Here is an 18,880-nt window from a genome sequence, read left to right as displayed (position 1 = left end):
CGCCTCCTCCGCAAGAGCTGCCTCACCCGGCTCTAACTCATCTTCGACTCCCTGTGCGTCAGACCCAGCCTGCTTTGCAACCTCTGGTCCTTGCCCAGCCTCCTCTGCTGTCAGCTCTGTCGCTACCTCCAACTCCTCCTCGGCGTCTTCCAGCATGCCCATGACAGCAAGTCTCTGGCAGTTTACAAGACTAGGGAAACACCGGGACAGGGAATTTCAAATTTCCCAGGTTTGGGCCCGTGTTGCTGTGCATGCAGATTGGCCACCGCGGGGAATTGCGGGAAAGGGGAGCCCCAATTATCAGCTACCTCAGGCGAGTAGGGTCTTCATGCCAGGCAAAAATAACAGTGGATATGTTCTAATGTGTGGACAGACTAGCAAAGGACCTGCTTGGACTGCTTCTTTGCAGCAGTCACCGAGACAGGGAGAGGTGTTGCCGGGGTACCAATCACTGTGGCTTGCTTGTGCACAGCAACTAGGCTGGGCAGCATCTGCCTGCATGCATGTCTCCATGGCTTAATGCTCTCATGAGAGAATGGTCTGTGGGAGACGGGCTTTCATCACACATTATTAGCAATTCAGCCCAATCCCCCTGTCCCCCCAGATGGCTCTTCTCTTGAGTTGTGAATGGGTATCCCCATGGACTTCCATTCTCATGGTTCACTCCAGAGCAGCATCCATCATCATCACAGAGGAGGAATCTCCCCTGTCAGGCAAGACATTGCAGCTCCTGCTGGACAGTTCTTCTCATGAGTAAGCCTGGGGACAACCCGCGCTTATCCAAGGAGAAGGAGCCGGGGAGCCCTTCTCCAACTTCATTGTACAAAAAACAGAGCAGAGCCATTCAAGAATCCCTGGGTGGGGCTACCTTTTAAACCTGACCCTGGATTGATTGATTGATTGATTGATTGATTGATTGATTGATTGTTGAATTTCCCGGATATCCCTGCCCTGCCATATGTTATCTTCCCAGCAATGTAATCAGGCTGCCTGGTTTATGGTGCCACTGTGACGGCATGTGTTTGTGAACGCATGTCTTTTATCGATTCATTTTCGGAGAATAACGCACATAGTGCCCATATAGCCATCCCCTCCCCTTTCTCTCCTGATTGACAGGAGGAGGAACAAGGGACACAGTGGGAAGGGGGCATCCCGCAATTGACTTTTCCCTTTGACAGGCTTAGCAGCTTGGGATGGGATGTGGCGGTGTCCCTGTTGCCAGGCAACAGCTTGAGTAGCTCGGAGACAGGGGGCGGGGCAAGTGCTTGAAGAGGCGGCCATTCAGAAGCACGGCAGGAATGGAGCAGGCATGTTCCTGGGATGGTCTGGGCCACCCTATGATTTTGCTTCCAAAAACAGCACAAACCCACAACTATGGCAGCATCTCATTCAGACGCAATGCTGTTGCCCCCAAACCTCAGACTGGAGTGGTGAAACTCACTACAAACCAAAGGTTTGAACTGAGAGAAGCCGCAGTGAGGGAAGCCGCAGGTCGCTTTTGCCGCAAACCCCTCAGTTTCACACATTTGGACGTACAGGAACTCCAACCTCTGCCTGATTAACTGCGGCTTCATGTTATGTATAAATGGGCCATTGTAATATATGTTTTCCAGAGGTTTATGAGACTCTCAAGTTTCATTTTTTAGAAAGAAATAAAGCTTCTAGTCATCAAGCACGTTAATCGAACAGATTGAATTTTCAGACAGATCGGCCACACAGTTATCAAAGCTACCATCAGCTAAGAACAACATTGGCTGCTCGTCGATGTCCAAGCACAGCTCAAGATGCTGGACCTAACCACCCAAGCCCTAACCATCCTAGGATGGGGTACCTAAAGGACCGTTTGCTCCCACAGGAGCCTGCCTGAAGGTTGCATTTGGATGAGAGACTACATGTGAACACTGTAAGATATTCCCCTTAGGGGATGGGGGCCACTCATCAAGAGCATCTGCATGCTTGCATGGAGAGTCCCTTCCTAGCATCTCCAAGATAGGGTTGAGAGAGACTCCTGCCTGCAACCTTGGAGAAGAAGCCACTGCCAGTCTGTGCAGACAATACTGAGCTAGATGGACCAATGGTCTTACTCTGTATATGGCAGCTTCCTATGTGCCAGAATCTGGGTAGCACTGCCAGAATCCAGGTGTGCCCCTGAAAGTTCTCCTAAAACTGTGCTTGTAACTCCTGCCAGAATAAATAGAAATATGCCTTCATATATGGTGTCCCACATGGTCACACAGCCCTCAGGGACATATTTCTGGAAGCCAAATACTTTATTTACCTGAATTGAAGATGACTCTGAATTTAAGATGAGTCCCTTTAAAAATACAGGTTAAATACAAGTTATACCAATATATGCCTGTAGGGGTGTGCAGAAAACCAGTTTGCCCAGTTCAGTTTGCATCCAGACAGGACTCGAACTGGACCGGGCATGTTCAGTTTTGTGCCCCCAAACTAGAACCTCAGCTCAGCTCGAGTTCAAGCCGATTCAAGGTTCTAAACGTCAAATATCTAGATATAGATAAGTTAGCTTAACGACATATCCAGCAGCCTCTTGGGGTGTGTGTGTGTGCTGCTGCAGGTAGGTCTCCAGAGGTTCCCCCTGCCCCTGCCCCACCGGTCTTCTATGTACTGGTTCGGCACATTTTCAAGCCGTTTTGGCCCTCTCAGTGGTCGCAGTGGCTATTTTGTGTCCCAGCCACACAGATGGCCAGGGCGCATGCACGGCGGCCTCCAAAATGTCCAAAACAGCCCTCAGATGGGCTGAACTAGAGCACCAGGGGGCAGTGGGGAAGGGGGAACCTCCAGAGACACACACCCCTGTGTGGCTACGGCAGCACCCCTCAGAGGCTGCCAGACCCGCTGGTAAGCTAAAGTTTTTTTTTTTTTTTTTAAGGTTTAAAACCCCAAACCAGCCCCAACCTGGCCCAAGTGGGGTTTGGCTCGAGGACGAGCTGAACCAGGCCCAGTCTGGCTCAAGGGCAAGCCCTCGAGCTAGCCCAGTTCGATGGTGAACCAGCTCAACCTCGAGTCGGTTCACACATCCCTCTTTGCCTGAAAGGAAGAGAGCTCTGGATTTCAGATGGGCCCCACCACACCACAATTTCAAACAAACAAACAAAAAACCTTTGGAGGAAACTACTCTTGTACATATGGCAGCACTTCTGGAAGGAAGAGAGGGAAATTGCTCCCCCCCGCCCCCGCATGCATGCTCGGCTTTGTGTCAAGCCTTTGATTGAGCTCTGCAGCACCCTCTCTCCAAGGCTGGAATCTCCTGCTCTGCCCTCCTAACACTGCTGGTAAGGTGGGCCAATGACAAAGTGTTTTCAAAGGGCAGAAAGATGCAGGAAACATGCTCAGAGTGAGGCAGAGCGCTTGAGACCCAAATTGACCACTGGAGAGAACCGGTCCTCCAAGCAGCTGCAGGATTCCAGTTGCTCCAAATTGTCTCTCGGACTAAGTATCCTGTACAGAAAAAAGAAAGATCTCCATCAAAGAGGCTGCTATGTCAGGCAATGGGTTTATCCTATCTGTGGACTTTCTGAAATCCTAAATCAGGAGAAATGAGTTAGAGCAGATACCTTATTTGGTGACAAAGGTACCATGCTATTAAACACCAAGTCCCCTTAGAAAACAGGCCAGTTCATCATGTTATTTGGGGGAATATAAATATATATATAAAACTAGAAGCCAATAGTAAAGCATATTAGACCCACAGTTGGTGCTCCACAAAGATCTTGGAAAGGAATGTGGGAGGGGAGGATACAAAACACAGAAGTCATTATATTAACAAAGTGATGGGCGTTCTTGGTTTTCTGATCATAGACCCTCTGGGAACCCAGCTGCGTCCGCACTCTGTGATCTGTGAGGCCCCTCGCTGCCAAAACAGAAGCAACTTGGATTTTATGTCACTTGGTGAGAGGAGGAAAATGAGAGGCAGCAAAACAGAAGGTGATGGCAGCAGAGAGGAGCGAAAAGAAGAGAAAGGAAAGTTCCATGTGTGATAACCGCATTCCAAATCCCTTCCAGCTGAGCAGATTCCCTGCATTTTAAAAACTATTTTATCTTTTTTTGGTTCATCCTCTATTGAAAGAGGATGCATTAAACATCTTGACTTTTATAGTCTCGGCTAGCAGCTGTGGGGCTTCCAGAGGTGGCTGGGACAGAAATGGCCCTGGGCATTTGCACTGGGAGGATTGTTGACACATGTAGACATCATCTTCCAATTTTCTGTACAGCTGTCAAAATAGGAAGCACAGCAGCTGCTCATGGAGCTCAGGTCTTCAAGCTGGGGTGGCTGCTGTCAACTGCTTTGCTATCCTGCCCCACGTATGGATGGACTGGAGCTGGCATGCTCATGCATAATGTTCACTGCCAAATGGAAGACCCCGAGTCTGTGTCAAGTTCTTGACTGATCCCGACAGCTGCTGACTCTGGGGGTCAGGATGCTGCCCTGGAAGACCCATGAAATGGGAAACTCTATTAGCAGCCATTATCAAATTAGAAACAGGCAAGTCTGTAGGAAAACATATGGTTTAGCAAAGGCATTCATGGAATTATCGAATAACAGAGTTAGAAGGGTTATGAAGACCAGTCCCTGCCAACATCTGGGATCTTATCTAAATGTCTTTCTCAGGAAGAAAAACACATTCTATCAGAGATTCTCAACCTTGTTCCCAAGATGTTGGACTACAACTCCCATCATCCCTAGCCACAAAAGCCATGGTGACTGGGGATGATGGGAGTTGTAGTTCAATAATTACAATGATGGGAGGCGAGCTGGTCCTGTGGTAGCAAGCATTAATTGTTTGCTAAGCAGGGTCTGCCCTGGTTTGCATTTGAATTGGAGACCACATATTTATTTATTTACTTATTTATTCATTAATTAATTCATTCAATTTTTATACCGCCCTTCCAGAAGGCTCAGGGCAGTTTACATGAAAACAAAACCATTAGAATCAGTTAAGAATTAAAACAGAAAATATAAAACAGTGTAAAACAACAATAATTAACCATTAAAACATCATAAAACAGCAATTAAACAATCAGAACAATTTTACAACCCTGAAAACCAGGTTACAACAACCCCTCACAATGAGTACCTCCGTCTTATCTGGATTCTGTCTCAGTTTGTTATCCCTCATCCAGCCCATCACTGACTCCAGGCAGGCATTTAGGGAGGTTATGCCCTCTCCTGATGATGCAGACATGGAGAAATAGATTTGGGTGTCATCAGCATACTGATAGCACTCTGCACCAAACCTCCTGATGATTTCTCCCAGCAGTTTCATGTCAATGTTAAACAATATCAGAGACAGTCTGGACCCCTGAGGGTCACCATACAAAAGTTCAGACTGTGAAGAACAGCAGTCTCCAAGGGACACCATCTGGAACCTGCCCGAGAGGTAGGAGCGGAACCACTGCAAAGCAGTACCCCCACACTCCCAACCCCTTCAGACGCTCCAGAAGGATACTATGGTCGATAGTATCGGAAGCTGCCAAGAGTTCCAAAAGGACCGACAGAGTCAGACTTCCTCTGTCAATTCCCAATTGCAGATCATCCATCAGGCCGACCAAGGCAGTCTCCACCCCACAGCCAGCCCGAAAGCCATTTTGAAATGGGTCAAGATAATCCGTTTCCTCCAAGACTGTCTGGAGCTGGGAGACCATCACCCTCTCAATGACCTTGCCCAGCCATGGAAGGTTGGAGCCTGTAGTTACTCAACTCTGAGGGATCCAAAGTAGGCTTCTTTAGAAGCGGCCTAATAATTGCCTCCTTAAGAAAAGGAGGCATCTTAACCTCCTTCAGAAATGCATTTATAATCTCTGCCAGGCCTTCTACAACACGCCCCCTGCTAGATAGTGTAAGCCAGGGGTGGGGAACCTTGGCCCTCCAGCTGTTTTTGAACTACAACTCCCATCATCCCCAGCCTGTGGCTGGGGATGGTGGGAGTTGTAGTTCAAAAACTGCTGGAGGGCCAAGGTTCCCCACCCCTGGTGTAAGCCATGTCAGGCAAGGGTCAAAAGAACAGGTGGTAGGTTGCACCATTCCAATCAGCCTGTCCACATCCTCAGGAGTCACAAACTGGAACTGATCCAGCCTAACCACAAGAGGAGTTGCTGGACACCCCCACATCAGGCACTGAATTAATTGTGGAGATGGGATCTAAGTCGGCCCGAATACGAGAGATTTCCCCCACAAAGAATTCATTAAACACATCACAGCGAGTAATCAATGGTTCCAGATTCTGATTCAAGGGAGGAGGGGCACATACTAGGCCTCTCACAACCCTGAACAACTCCACCGGACGTGAACTTGTGGATGCAATATGGGCAGAAAAGAATTGCTTCTTTGCCGCATGTATCACCTGAGCATAGGTTTTCAAATGAGCTCTATGTTGCAATCTGTTGGATTCAAGCCAAGTCTTTCTCCACTTGCGCTGTAGTTGTCTGAACTACAGCCCCTGTAGTTCTTCCGCATACCAAGGGGCCAGTTTTGTAGCGGGTCAGAGAGGACGCTTAGGAGCGATCATGTCTACTGCCCCGGTGAGTTTACTATTCCAATTCTCCACCAGGGCATCAACAGGATCACTGGCAGCGCCAAAACTAAATCCCTCCAAGCCTTCTTGAAATCCTATTAGATCCAATAACCTTCTTGGGCGGACCATCCTAAAAGGTCCCTCGCCCCTGCAAAGGTGGGGTGTGACTGTGAGTCCAGCCTTAAGCAGATGGTGGTCCATCCATGACAAAGGGGAAATCTGAGTCCCCACCCACAGAACACCACCCAGATCAGAGTGAAAGACCAAATCCAGTATTTGACCAGCAATGTGCATTGGTCACGAGGCCACTAGGAATAGGCTCATAGTTGTCATGTCCACTATGAACTCCTGAGTTGTCCCCCGACAAATTGGTCCCAAAATGAACATTGAAGTCCCCCAGCACCATAAGCCTGGGGGACTCCAACACCAAGTCCGAGACCAAGTCCGCCAGCTTAGTTAGAGACTCTGTTGAGCAGCGGGGCGATCGGTACACCAACAGAAGTCCCAGTCTATCCCTGGTCCCCAAACTTAATTACACACTTTCGATATGGTCCAACACTCTAACAGGGATCCTGGTGAGGGAGATATTATTCTTATAGACCACAGCCACTCCACTCCCCGCCCGCAGTCCCTCACCCGCTCCTCGACAGAGTACCCTGGAAGGAGAAGCCGGGACCACACTGGGCCCCCAGCCTCCCCCAGCCAGGTCTCTGTAATACATACCAGGTCAGCACCTTCATCCAGAATCAAATCATGGATGGTTTCTGATTTGTTCTGGACTGACCTGACATTACAGAGGAGCAAGGTGAAGTTCCAAGGGCGGTCAGCACTCCTCCCCAAGGTCAAAGAGCTGGCAGGACAGCCGGAAGGGGAAACAGCTATTAGTTTTCTGGCTTCCCTTCCCCTATAATGGCCCACTAACCTGCCAACATTACTTCTTCTGCTCCCCACCACCACCGGAATGGCCGCCCCACAGTCAATGGCCACGCTCCCTGACGCCCCATCTCCAGGTAAGCCCAGACACATTATAAAACAATCTCACCCAGGAATAATTACAACAGAAGCCCCAATATTAAATACCCTCCCCAACACACACACACACACGGCCAGAAAGTCCAGCCCTCACCCTTGTTGTCCCCCAAAGGGGCGACCCCCCCTTTGGTGTCACCCCCTCGGTGGCAACTCCGCTGCCACTGGCAGCTCCCTATATAGCCCTGAGCAGCAAGCTCCGGCAGATGGAGGCTAGGAAGCTGCCAAGTCACCCCCTGGGCCCCAGTCCTGAGAAGCCTCACCACAGCATGACAGCCAGTCCTGGGGGGGCAGAGGGCAAGCAGGGGGCAGAAGAAGAGGCAGGCACCAGTCTCTCACCCTGGGGTCTGACTAGGGCCAGATGTTGTTGCCCCTCCTCTTCTCTCTCTTGGGGCTTCACATGAGCATTGGAAGATATACCCCTTAGGGTATAGGGCTGTTCTGAGAAGAGAACTTGCATGCTGGCCTGCAGAAGGTTCCAAGTTCCCTCCCTGGCATCTCCAAAATAGGTCTGAGAGAGCCTCCTTCCTGTAACCTTGGAGAAGCTGTTGCCGGTCTGTGTTGCCAGTACTGAGCCAGATAGACCAACGGTCTGATGGTATAAGACAGCTTCCTATGTTCCTAACAATGTCTGAGGATGCAAGGTTGAAAACTCCTGCATTATATAAACACTGAAGCTGTCTGATACTTAGAAAGAAAATTGGTCTATCCAGCCCAGTATTACCCATGTTCAAACTGACCTCTCCAAGGTCTTGGACAAGGGTCTTCCCCAGGACCTGCAACCTGAGATCCTTTTAACTGGAGATCCTTTTAACAGGTTGGACGTCAGGGATCCAACCTGAGATCTTTTACATACAAATCATGTGCTCTGCTGTCCAATTGGATCCCTCTCCAATGGACAACAGTCTTAAAGCTTGCCTGTAGGGTACCAGCAACCCACACAGCACTTTCTTGTTCTCTGTAATAAATAATCCAGAATAATGGATTATTGTTTTGACCAGCAGCAAGTCACTAGGGACCAGAGGTCCCTACTCCCCTGATACCTGATACCATTTTAATGGGAAGCAGAAGGGATTGAACCTGGGACCTCCTGCATGCCAAGCATCTGCTCTGCCACCAAACCTTGACCCTTCCCCTAAGTCCAGCTTCATTCCCTTTGGGTTTGGGGTAGCAGTGGTCTTAGATGGAAGACAAATATACACAGAGCTCAGAACGGGTCACCTAGCCATGGGGTGAACTTGGCTTCTTCCTGGCTTCACAAGTGAAATGACAGACGTGTATCCCCGCAAATCAAACCCTGGCTCAGCTGTCAACTCAACCATCACAGCTTTCCCCATACTTAAGGTCAGCTATCTGCCTTTTTTATTTTTAAATTTTTCTGAGGATTGAGAGGTTATTTGTGCCATCATCACAGGGTGATGTCACAGTAATTGGCCAATCAGCAGCCATTCCGTACATGTTGTATCTGTCTTCACCCTTGAGGGTGTCTAGCTTCTCTGCCTGTCTCATCAACCTGGTTCGCCCAAATCAATCCAGAAGATTTTTTTCTCTGAGCTGTTCTTAGATGTGTTTAGTAATGAGGAGTCCACAGTGATAGTGGGCAGTCTTTTCAGCGTAGGGCATCTGTGCACATAACACTTCAGAGGTACACCTACAAATGTATAATGTATGGAAATGACAAATACACACTTGCAAAAACATGAATCATGCAAGTTAATTCATCAAGGAGCCAGGACTGGCTGACTTGGCAGCAGACGTGGATTCTTCCTGTGCCAAGTGCCAAGCAGAAATCCCTAGAAAGTTCTCACCAATTCAAGGCCTTTGCACCCAATTAACAATCATGACCCAAGCCATTCTATTTCCAGTTCTCATGGCACCATGGAATCAGGTGCCCAAAGTGACTCCACTTTGACTCCTTTTTACTCTGGAACAGTTTAGACGAGAGATGAAATGGACCAAAACTAGGCTAAGCTCATTAGTTTCCCCCTTGGCCCAAAGAGTTACCTGTCACCAAATGGTTAGAATGAAGTTGTAAATATACTTGGAAACTATAACCTGGAGTAAACTGGGAAATAGCATGGAGCAGGACTGAACTGAACTTTCATAGCAGAAACTGGGGGAATATGTGGACAACAGATTCCTAACCTCGGTCCTGGCATGGGAAGAGTGAGGCCCGGAAGTAGTGTCTCTCCTCTGATTGGCTTCCGGATGATGCCCCAGGACACATTTAATTTAGTATATTTGTATACTGCGCCAAACTCCTGTCTCTGGGATGAGTTTACAACTTCTTGAAGTGTTGCTTCCCACCTTCACTCTAGCCCTGTTCACAGGTTATATTCATCTATGGTGCACACAGGTACAGTTACTCATATGTTATGTTGAATGCAGGTACAGCACTAAACTTCCTCTCCGGATCCTTAATTTCAAGGGGCCTGTGCCCAGGTTCACTTTTCAAATGAGCACACACAGAGACAGTCATTCAAATACATGTATGGTGAACAGACATCTGAATGCAGGTACAACATAAGGTCGGAATAAGGCTCTTGTCTGCTGCTGAGAAGACGAAATGGTACCCAAGATGATCAGGAGCCTGAGGCACCTTCCTTATGAGGCAAGGCTACAGCATCTGGATCTTTTTAGCTTAGAAAAAAGTTGACTAAGGGGAGACATGATAGAGGTCTATAAAATCATCCATGGTGTGGAGAGAGTGGAGAGAGAGAGAGAATTTTTTCTCCCTCTCTCACAACACTAGAACCAGGGGTCATCCCGTGAAACTGAAAGGCGGGAATGAAATGTAGGACTGACAAAAGGAAGTACTTTTTCACACAGTGCATCATTAATCCATGGAATTCTCTTAGGGGTGTGCAAATTTATTCAGGTACAAATCGATTCGTACCCGAATCTAGCTGATTCAGGTGATTCGGAGACAAAACAAATCACCCCTGTAGTCCATTGGCTAGATTTGGGTACAAATAGAATCGCGCCTGATTCTATTTGAATTGATTCAAGTTTTGGATTCCTCCTATTAATTCCCCCAGATTGCCAGCTTTGGGAGCCCTTTCCCAACCTCACACAGGAGTCTGTTCCAGTCTGTCTTTTCCATCTCCTTCAAAGCATGCTTTCCTATAGCACAGTAGCTTATGGCTAAACAACCCATTTTTATGGGGTTATAGGCCAGGCTATAGTCAAAATAAGCCAGCAAGAAAGAGCAAATAATTAAAACAAGACATCCCTTTTAAAGTGAAAATCAGATAAACATAAAAGAGAGAATTCGAAATAAATAGCTAGCTGATTACGCAGCTTTCTCTAAAGTACTTGGGCTCAGACAACAACTGAAGAACTACTGGCAGATACTTTGCTGCTGGTTTCCAGGGGTTTAACTGTCAGTTTTTCCAGGGAGAATTCAACAGGCTGGCCTGGGTCAGAGCCTACAAGCCTCTGAACAGCAGGGACCAAGCGTGGTTCCCTCTGCACAGCCCAGGCAGCAAAGAAACAAGGAAGCAGAGGGAGAGAGGAGAGCATCAGAGACTTTCTCCAGAAAGCCTGGCTTAGGAGTGGGCAAGCTTGCAGGATTTACTTGGTTTTTATCTAGCACCCTGGGGATTAGCAATATAATGAATCAGAGTAGAATATTCTCCAGATTTAGGTTTATTACATATTTTTGCAGGAAACAATACTAAACTTAAAGATAAAGAACTAGTTACCTTTTTAATTTGGACTGCAAAAGCTGGTGAGGAGAGCTGGTCTTGTGGTTGCAAGCATGATTTGTCCCCTTAGCTAAGCAGGGTCTGCCCTGGTTGCATATGAATGGGAGACTAGAAGTGAAAGCACTGTAAGATCTTCCCCTCAGGGGATGGAGCCACTCTGGGAAGAGCATCTAGGTTCCAAGTTCCCTCCCTGGCAGCATCTCCAAGATAGGGCTGAGAGAGATTCCTGCCTGCAACCTTGGAGAAGCCGCTGCCAGTCTGTGAAGACAATACTGAGCTAGATAGACCAATGGTCTGACTCAGTATATGGCAGCTTCCTCTCTTCTGATGTTCCTAATCATGGCACAGCAATGGAAACTGTTGGATAATCTAAATGTGGAGAGGTGGTATAACAAGGTATGGTCATTGGCAATCTTAGAAAAAATTCCAGATAAAGTAAAGATAATGAAAAATCAGAGGAAAGAATTACAACTTTGTCGTATATGGGGAAAAAATATTATATAGAGCGTAATGGAGATAATTCTGATCCTATTCATGAAGTTTGGAAATCAGGATTTTTGGTGTGTGTGTGTGTGTGTGTGTGTGTGTGTGTGTGTGTGTGTGTGTGTGTGTGATAAATATGTTATATTGATTTGTATTGAATTTAATTGAATAAAAGTAAGAATGTTCAAAAAAAATCTAGCACCCTGGGGTCCACCAGTCCAAGCCAGGTGCAAAATGGCGGCTCATGGGGAGAAGCCAAATGCACCCCATGAGTCATATGCTGGGCTGACTGGCATATACAAACAATTAGCAGAAGGTTAGCCAAGGCAGAGAAATGTGTTTACAAGCAATTTTGCTAGGTATTGTTCAACTACTGGAAAGAGTCTGAAAGCTTTGCCCATCTATTGCAAATCACCAGAGATCTGCCAATAGATCTTCCTACTGTGCCTGGCCCAAACAGGACCTGAGTAGGTGAGTAGGCAGCTGTAAAGGACTCTCATCTTCCCAGACTAGCCCAAATTTGAGGATCATCATAGGCAGGTTCCCAATTTTGCCTTCTTTGGAGAAGTCCATCTGCTTCACCTGAAATGTTCTTAGGAACAAAGGAACAGAGAGACTTGCCTTATACTACTACTACTACTACTACTAATATGGCGCAGCAGGGAAATGGCTTGACTAACAAGCCAGGGGTTGCCGGTTCGAATAGCCACTGGTATGTTTCCCAGACTATGGGAAATACCTATATTGAGCAGCAGCGATATAGGAAGATGCTGAAAGGAATCATCTCATACTGTGTGGAAGGAGGCAATGGTAAACCCCTCCTGTATTCTACCAAAGAAAAACCACAGGACTCTGTGGTCACCAGGAGTCAACAATGACTCGACAGCACACTTTACCTTTACCTTTTCAACAAGAGGTTCTCAAAACAGTTTACATATAAGGTGGTTCCCTGTCCCCAAAGGGTTCACCATCTAAAAAGAAATAGAAGGTAGACACCAGCAACAACCACTGAAGGAATGCTACACTGGGGCTAAACACGGCCAGTTTCTCTGACCCTGCTCAATAAAAAAGAATCACCACTTCAAAGGTTTCTCTTTGCTCAGTTAGCAGGGTAGATTACGTCAGACCATTGATCTGTCAACCCTTATATTGGCTCTACTGATGGGCAATAGCTCTCCAGGGCTTCTGGCAGGAGTCTCTTCCAGCCCTACCTGGAGATGCTCCAGGGAGCGAATCTAGGACCTTTTGCATGCAGAGCAGATGCTCTGCCACTGAGCTACCACTGATCTATACGGCCCCATCCCTTAGATGTGGTGGAAGGTTTAAAAGGGCTGGGGTAATTCACATCTGTTTGGATTGTTATTCCAGGCTCTCCATGGACACTGGCAGACATATAGAAGCTCTTCTCATGATCAGTAAGAAGAGCTTCTTCCAGGTCTGTGGGGAGAGCGGGCTTAGCCCACTCTCCCCGCAGATGATCCAAAGGTGGCCCCGGGGCAGCTGGATCGGCTGCCCACACAACTGCCAGCTCCATCATGGAGCCAGTGGGGGCTGAGGGGATCAAGGGGCGCGCGGCCCCAGGAAGTTCCCGGATGTCAGGGGTCTACTCATGTGTCACAAAGTGCCATGGCTACACACGAGCAAAAAGAGGAGGTTAACGGAGCGCTCGCTCCATTAACCTCATCTAAGGGGAGGGGTATTTATGGCGGCTAGATGCCAGGAGCTGCATGGCTCCCGTTGCAGCACACAATCGCCCAAAAGCGGGCTAGGCTCACTTAACCCACTTTTGGGCTATCATGAGAATAGCCTCATTGTCAAATAATTGGAAAGGACCCTGTGAAGCATAGGCTGCATTCACACATAACACAGAAACAGAGTTGAAGGAGCCAGAGGTTACAAGACCGTTACGTCCGAATCCAGGCCTGGCGCCGGGAACTCCAGTTCTGAGTTTCCTCTCTCAGTTTGTACCTTTGGGTTGCAGTGAGTTTCACCACTCCAACCCGAGGTTTTTCACAGCCTGCATTACATGTGAATGCAGAAACGCAGGCTGCGTTAACTCCAACTTGAATTGAGGGAGGAAGCTCCTCCCTCAACCCAGCTGTCATTGGCTGTCCTTCACGAAAGGAGGAGGCCCACACAGTCAGTTCTCCTTCCACTCTGCAGTCTCACTGATTGCAGAGTGGGAGTTCTCCTTTGTGTCAGACTTTGGATGAGAGTGCAGGGGCAGGGAGGAGCAGAACTGGGGGTCCATTGGACCTGCTGTTCCCCATTACATGCAAATGCAGCCATAGTGTGCTCCAGAATTTGGATTTCTGGATTACTGGAAGGGGAAATGTGACCAAAAAAACTGTACATATAGTAGTGACGATAAAGGGCTGTTTTATGCCATAGTTTCAAGCTAGCTGAAAATGGGACTCTTGTCAAATGTTTGGGTTCTATTATTTTATTTGTTCATTCATTCAGAGATGAGGAACAGTGTTCTGATATCGCAGAAGAATTTAGTGATATCTGTATCGCTTTTGTGAGATCTCCTGCACATTCAGGAAAATGTGTACCATATATTTATTTATTGTTGCATATGTAGCTTAAGACTACAAACCCCATAATACAGTGCATCTGTGAGTGAAATACACAGGCACAAGAGCATCTAGCTCCAGTAACAGAAGCAAGAAGTGGTCAATACAGAAAGTAGTGTGTACATAGTATACAGCCACTCAAAATCCATGCAAACGTCAGCTTAATCCATCTGACTTTAGGATTGCAAATCTCTAGATAATCGACTGACTTCCCCCCCCCCCCTTTCCTTTTCTTTTCTTTGGTGGGGGTGTTTGTGTAAAAAGTCTTGAAAATGCTCCAAAATATGTAGACATTGTGGTTGGAAAACTGAAAATGGTGAATACTGTTAACTGTCCAGATTCAGCCTCAAGCTAGTGACACAAGTTCTCTATATGATCAGGAAAGGGCAAATGGGTTGCGCTTGGCCATTGTGGCTGGGGAGGATGGAATTTTTCCTCCAACATCTGAATATCCAAGATTGGGGACCCCTGGCTTAAATGCCTGGCATGGTTTCCATCTCCCAGCTTTCTTGACAAGATGTAAGGAGGAAACTTGGGGAGGTAGGTGGAATTTATATCAGACGTTACAAAGAAACATGGAGGTTGCACCATCAAAATAGGCAGAACAGGGGTAGGCACACTTGGCCTTCCAGATGCTGTTGAACTACAACTTTCCTCCTCATCGCCAGCTACAACTGAAACAACTGAGGCCTTTTATAATAATTAATTGACATGATGGGACTATAACAAACAAACAAACAAACCAATGACTGTGTTGTCTGATCCTTTGTGGTAAATCCTAGTCTGGTGGAGCGAGGAGCAGGAAATAATTTGGTGGGATAACTTGGTACCCCCTGAGTCATCCCTAAAGATCACCTTGAACCTTAGGAGCATCAAGGTAGGTTTGTTTAAAATATATCTATACCACCCCAAACTTGCATCTCTGAGTGGTTTACAATTAAAATAATTTCAAACATCAACTCAATTAACAATTAAAATCATTTAAAACCCAATATTAAATATATTAAAACTATAAATCTAATTAAAAGCCTGGGTGAATAAATATATCTTCAGTGCCTTTTTAAAAGTTGCCAGAGATGGGGAGGTTCTTATTTCAACGGGGAGCACATTCCAAAGTCCAGGGGCAGCAACCGAGAAGGCCCGTTCCCGAGTAGCCGCCAGACAGGTTGGCAGCAACTGCAGACGAACCTCTCCAGATGATCTTAGCAGGCGGTGGGTCTCATGGTGAAGAAGATGTTCTCTTAAATAGGTTACTTGTTAGGCCCAGAAAAAAACACCCAGCCTAAGCAACACAGAGGTAGGGATGTATCCTTCTCTCACAACATTAGAACCAGGGCTCATCCCATGAAACTGATTGCCAAGAAATTTAGTAGGGTTGTGCGTTTTGTTTTGTTTTCTGTTCTGTTTTTGTCCCGAATCCGAAACACCCCCATTTTGTTCTTTGTTTGAAATTGCAAAATCCGAATCTGAAACGTTTTGGATTTTAAAAAATGGCCACAGGGAAAAACTAGTGGGAGGGGGTGGTAGTGCTCAATGGATGGAAACTACCACCCAAATTTCAGAGGGATTTGGCAAAGGGCTGGTTTTTGGTGAATTTTTGAAGTATAGGATTTTTCCCAGAGGGAAGAATGGAGGTTTCAGCAAAAGTATAGCTTCATGCTGGGGGGAAAGGGGTGGCCCAGAGCAGAGTAGGGTGGGTGGTAGTGCCCAGTGGGGGCAAGGAAGCTGCCAGAATTATTTCAAAGGAATTGGGCAGAGGGCTGATTTTTAAAGATGTAATGGAGTTTGCGCATCTGTAAAGTTCTTCCCCACAGGGAATGATGGACCTCCATAATTCCTGCCCCATAACTGCACTTAGGGGGCACCAGGGTGGCACAGAGCGAGTGGTGGTATAGAGCACATTGGGTGCCAGCCACCCCCATGGGTTGCTAACCCATGGGGTACTGGGTTCTGTTGTTTCTGAGATGTTTGAGTGTAGATTCAGATTCTTTGGTAGCATATGAGAGTGGATTCATGGTATGTCATTGAAAATCTCATATGCTACCAGAGAATCTACACTCAGAATACCTCAGAAACAACAGAACCCAGCACCCCATGGGTTAGCAACCCATGGGGGTGGTTGGCACCCTATGTGCACTACGCCACCACTCGCTCCCGGCCACCCCAGTGCCCCCCAGGTGGAGTTATGGGTCTTCTGAAACCTCCATTTTTCCCTAGGGGGGAAATCCTTAAAGAAGCGTAAACTTCAAGAATTCCTAAGAAATCAGCCCTTTGCCCTATTCCTTTGGAATCTGGGTTGTGGCAGGCACCCCTTGGGGCACTGCCACCCAACCCACTGTTTTGCCCCTCAGGCCCCCTTTCTGCCCCAAATCTGCCCCAAAGACATGTCAACTTCAGAAATTCTTTAAAAATCAGCCCTTTTCCTAATTCCTTTGGAATCTGGGTGGAAGCAGGCACCCATTGGGGCACTACCACCTGAACAACTCTTCTGCCCCCAAAGCCCTCTTTCTGCCCCAAGTCCACCCAGATAACATCAACATCACACATCAACAACAGCAGAGCTTTGGAAAAAAATCAGGCAGATTTCCAAAGGTCATGCACTTCCACATCCCCCCTGCCCAAAATGCAATTGATCAACACACAACAGTGTGAAACAACAACAATGAAATGCACACTGCCCCACTGGCCAATGAGGGTAAATGCACACTGCCCCACTAACCATTGAGGGTAAAATTTACCCTTAAATTTGCTTAAAAGGAATAATCAGCCCATGCTTTCTCTGGCCAATCTGCAGGCTGGAAATTCAAACAGATGTCAAAACTCAAAATGGAGTCTGAAGGAGAAAGACTTTTTGCGATTGCAAAATAAAGTTCCAAAACAGCCGAAACAACAAAACGTTTTGTATCCGAAACAGGGACGTTTTGTTTTGGCTACAGAATTTTCTGTTTTGAGCATTAGGTGTTTTGTTTTGGCTACAAAACAGCCAAAATGGCCTGTTTTGTGCACAAAATGTTTTGTATCCGAAACAAAACACACATCACTAAAATTTAGGACCAACAAAAGGAAGCCCCTTTTCACACTGTGAAAAACAAAGGCTAATAAGCCAGAAACCGTGTAATGAGTCTATTAAACATGTAATATATACTATTGAACATACAATATATACATAGTCTGAGAAAGACAATAACACTGAGTGGGTCAAACAATGGAAGAATCCACCACAATTTCCTAAATGAACATGGGTGCATGCACCAATATAAAGCAATAGTCAATTTGAATCATTGCTCCAGGATGAGTGATTTCCTGTCTGAAAAGTCAGAACCCAGAGGATAAATAGGAGCGTATAATCCAAAGATGATATCCAAGATGGTATCCCATAAAAGTACCCAGAATGTTGGGGGCAATATGCTAAATCATTGTAAACCGCTTAGAGCGCTCCGGCTATAGAGCGGTATATAAATGTAAGTGCTATTGCTATAAAAGGTGATATGTAAATCTACATGTATTTGCTCTTATTTTCATTCATTATTTTCACAAGTATTCAATTGTATTTGTTTTCTCAGTATGCATTCCTGTTTGTATTCTCAACAGGTGTCCTAGGTTGTAGACCTGTTTCTTCCCGCTATGGCAGGGCTTCATCAGGAGAGAAGAAGGTAGATATTCAATAAAAAAATTTTGTTAATATACAACATTTATCATCAGTATATATCAACCTGGGCAATGACAGAGATCAAAAATGCATTTACTCACATTTGTATTCTTCAATAGTGTCATTACACTATACGGTAGTTTTTGAATTCAAAAGATCCTACCGAATACCAACTCATATGATCCCTGTGGTGCCAAACAGGGACTTTTTATATCATGTGGATTACAACAGGTGTTATAGCTCATTAGTCGAAGGAGGAGCAATTACTCAGAACTAGGGAGTAGTGCTATAATTAACTCATTGCTTCTTAATTAGCTGACTCATATTGCCCCCAAAACGTTGGCAGAGTCTTTTTACCTAACAATACACCACAGGTGTTGTCATTCTTAGGTCAAAAAGGGAATGGTGTTATATTTAACCCATTCCATTGAGCCATATATTCATGTAAATAAATTCTATACCATGGGACCATGAAATTGGAACTAAAACTGTAGCCATATATTCAGGCAAAAATAGAAAGAGAGCTGGTACTCCAGCTTTGAGTAATCATAACAACTGCTCTTTATTTAAATAGATACTCACAAAGTTAAGTGGAAAACCTCCCAATGAGGTAAACTATAAAAGACTGGAGAGTAGGGTGACACATAAGTGTATTTATAAATAACAAGAAAGATCGTTCATCTGATTAAGACCCCAAGGCTCCAAAGTACGGAGATGATGTATATAAAAAACCTCTTTTTGTAAAAGGGTGGTTTTGATATTTTCATAAGAAAATTCCTTGTGTGTATGCTTGTAAATTACAAAAAACTGAAGATCATTGGGTGAATGACCTGCCTGCAGAAAATGCTCCACCAAGGGGCATTCCAAATTCTGATTTTTTATGCGGGAACGATGTTCTAA

This window comes from Hemicordylus capensis, chromosome 4 (assembly GCF_027244095.1).
Source record: "Hemicordylus capensis ecotype Gifberg chromosome 4, rHemCap1.1.pri, whole genome shotgun sequence".
Classification (NCBI taxonomy): domain Eukaryota; kingdom Metazoa; phylum Chordata; class Lepidosauria; order Squamata; family Cordylidae; genus Hemicordylus; species Hemicordylus capensis.
This window is presented reverse-complemented; position numbering follows the sequence as displayed.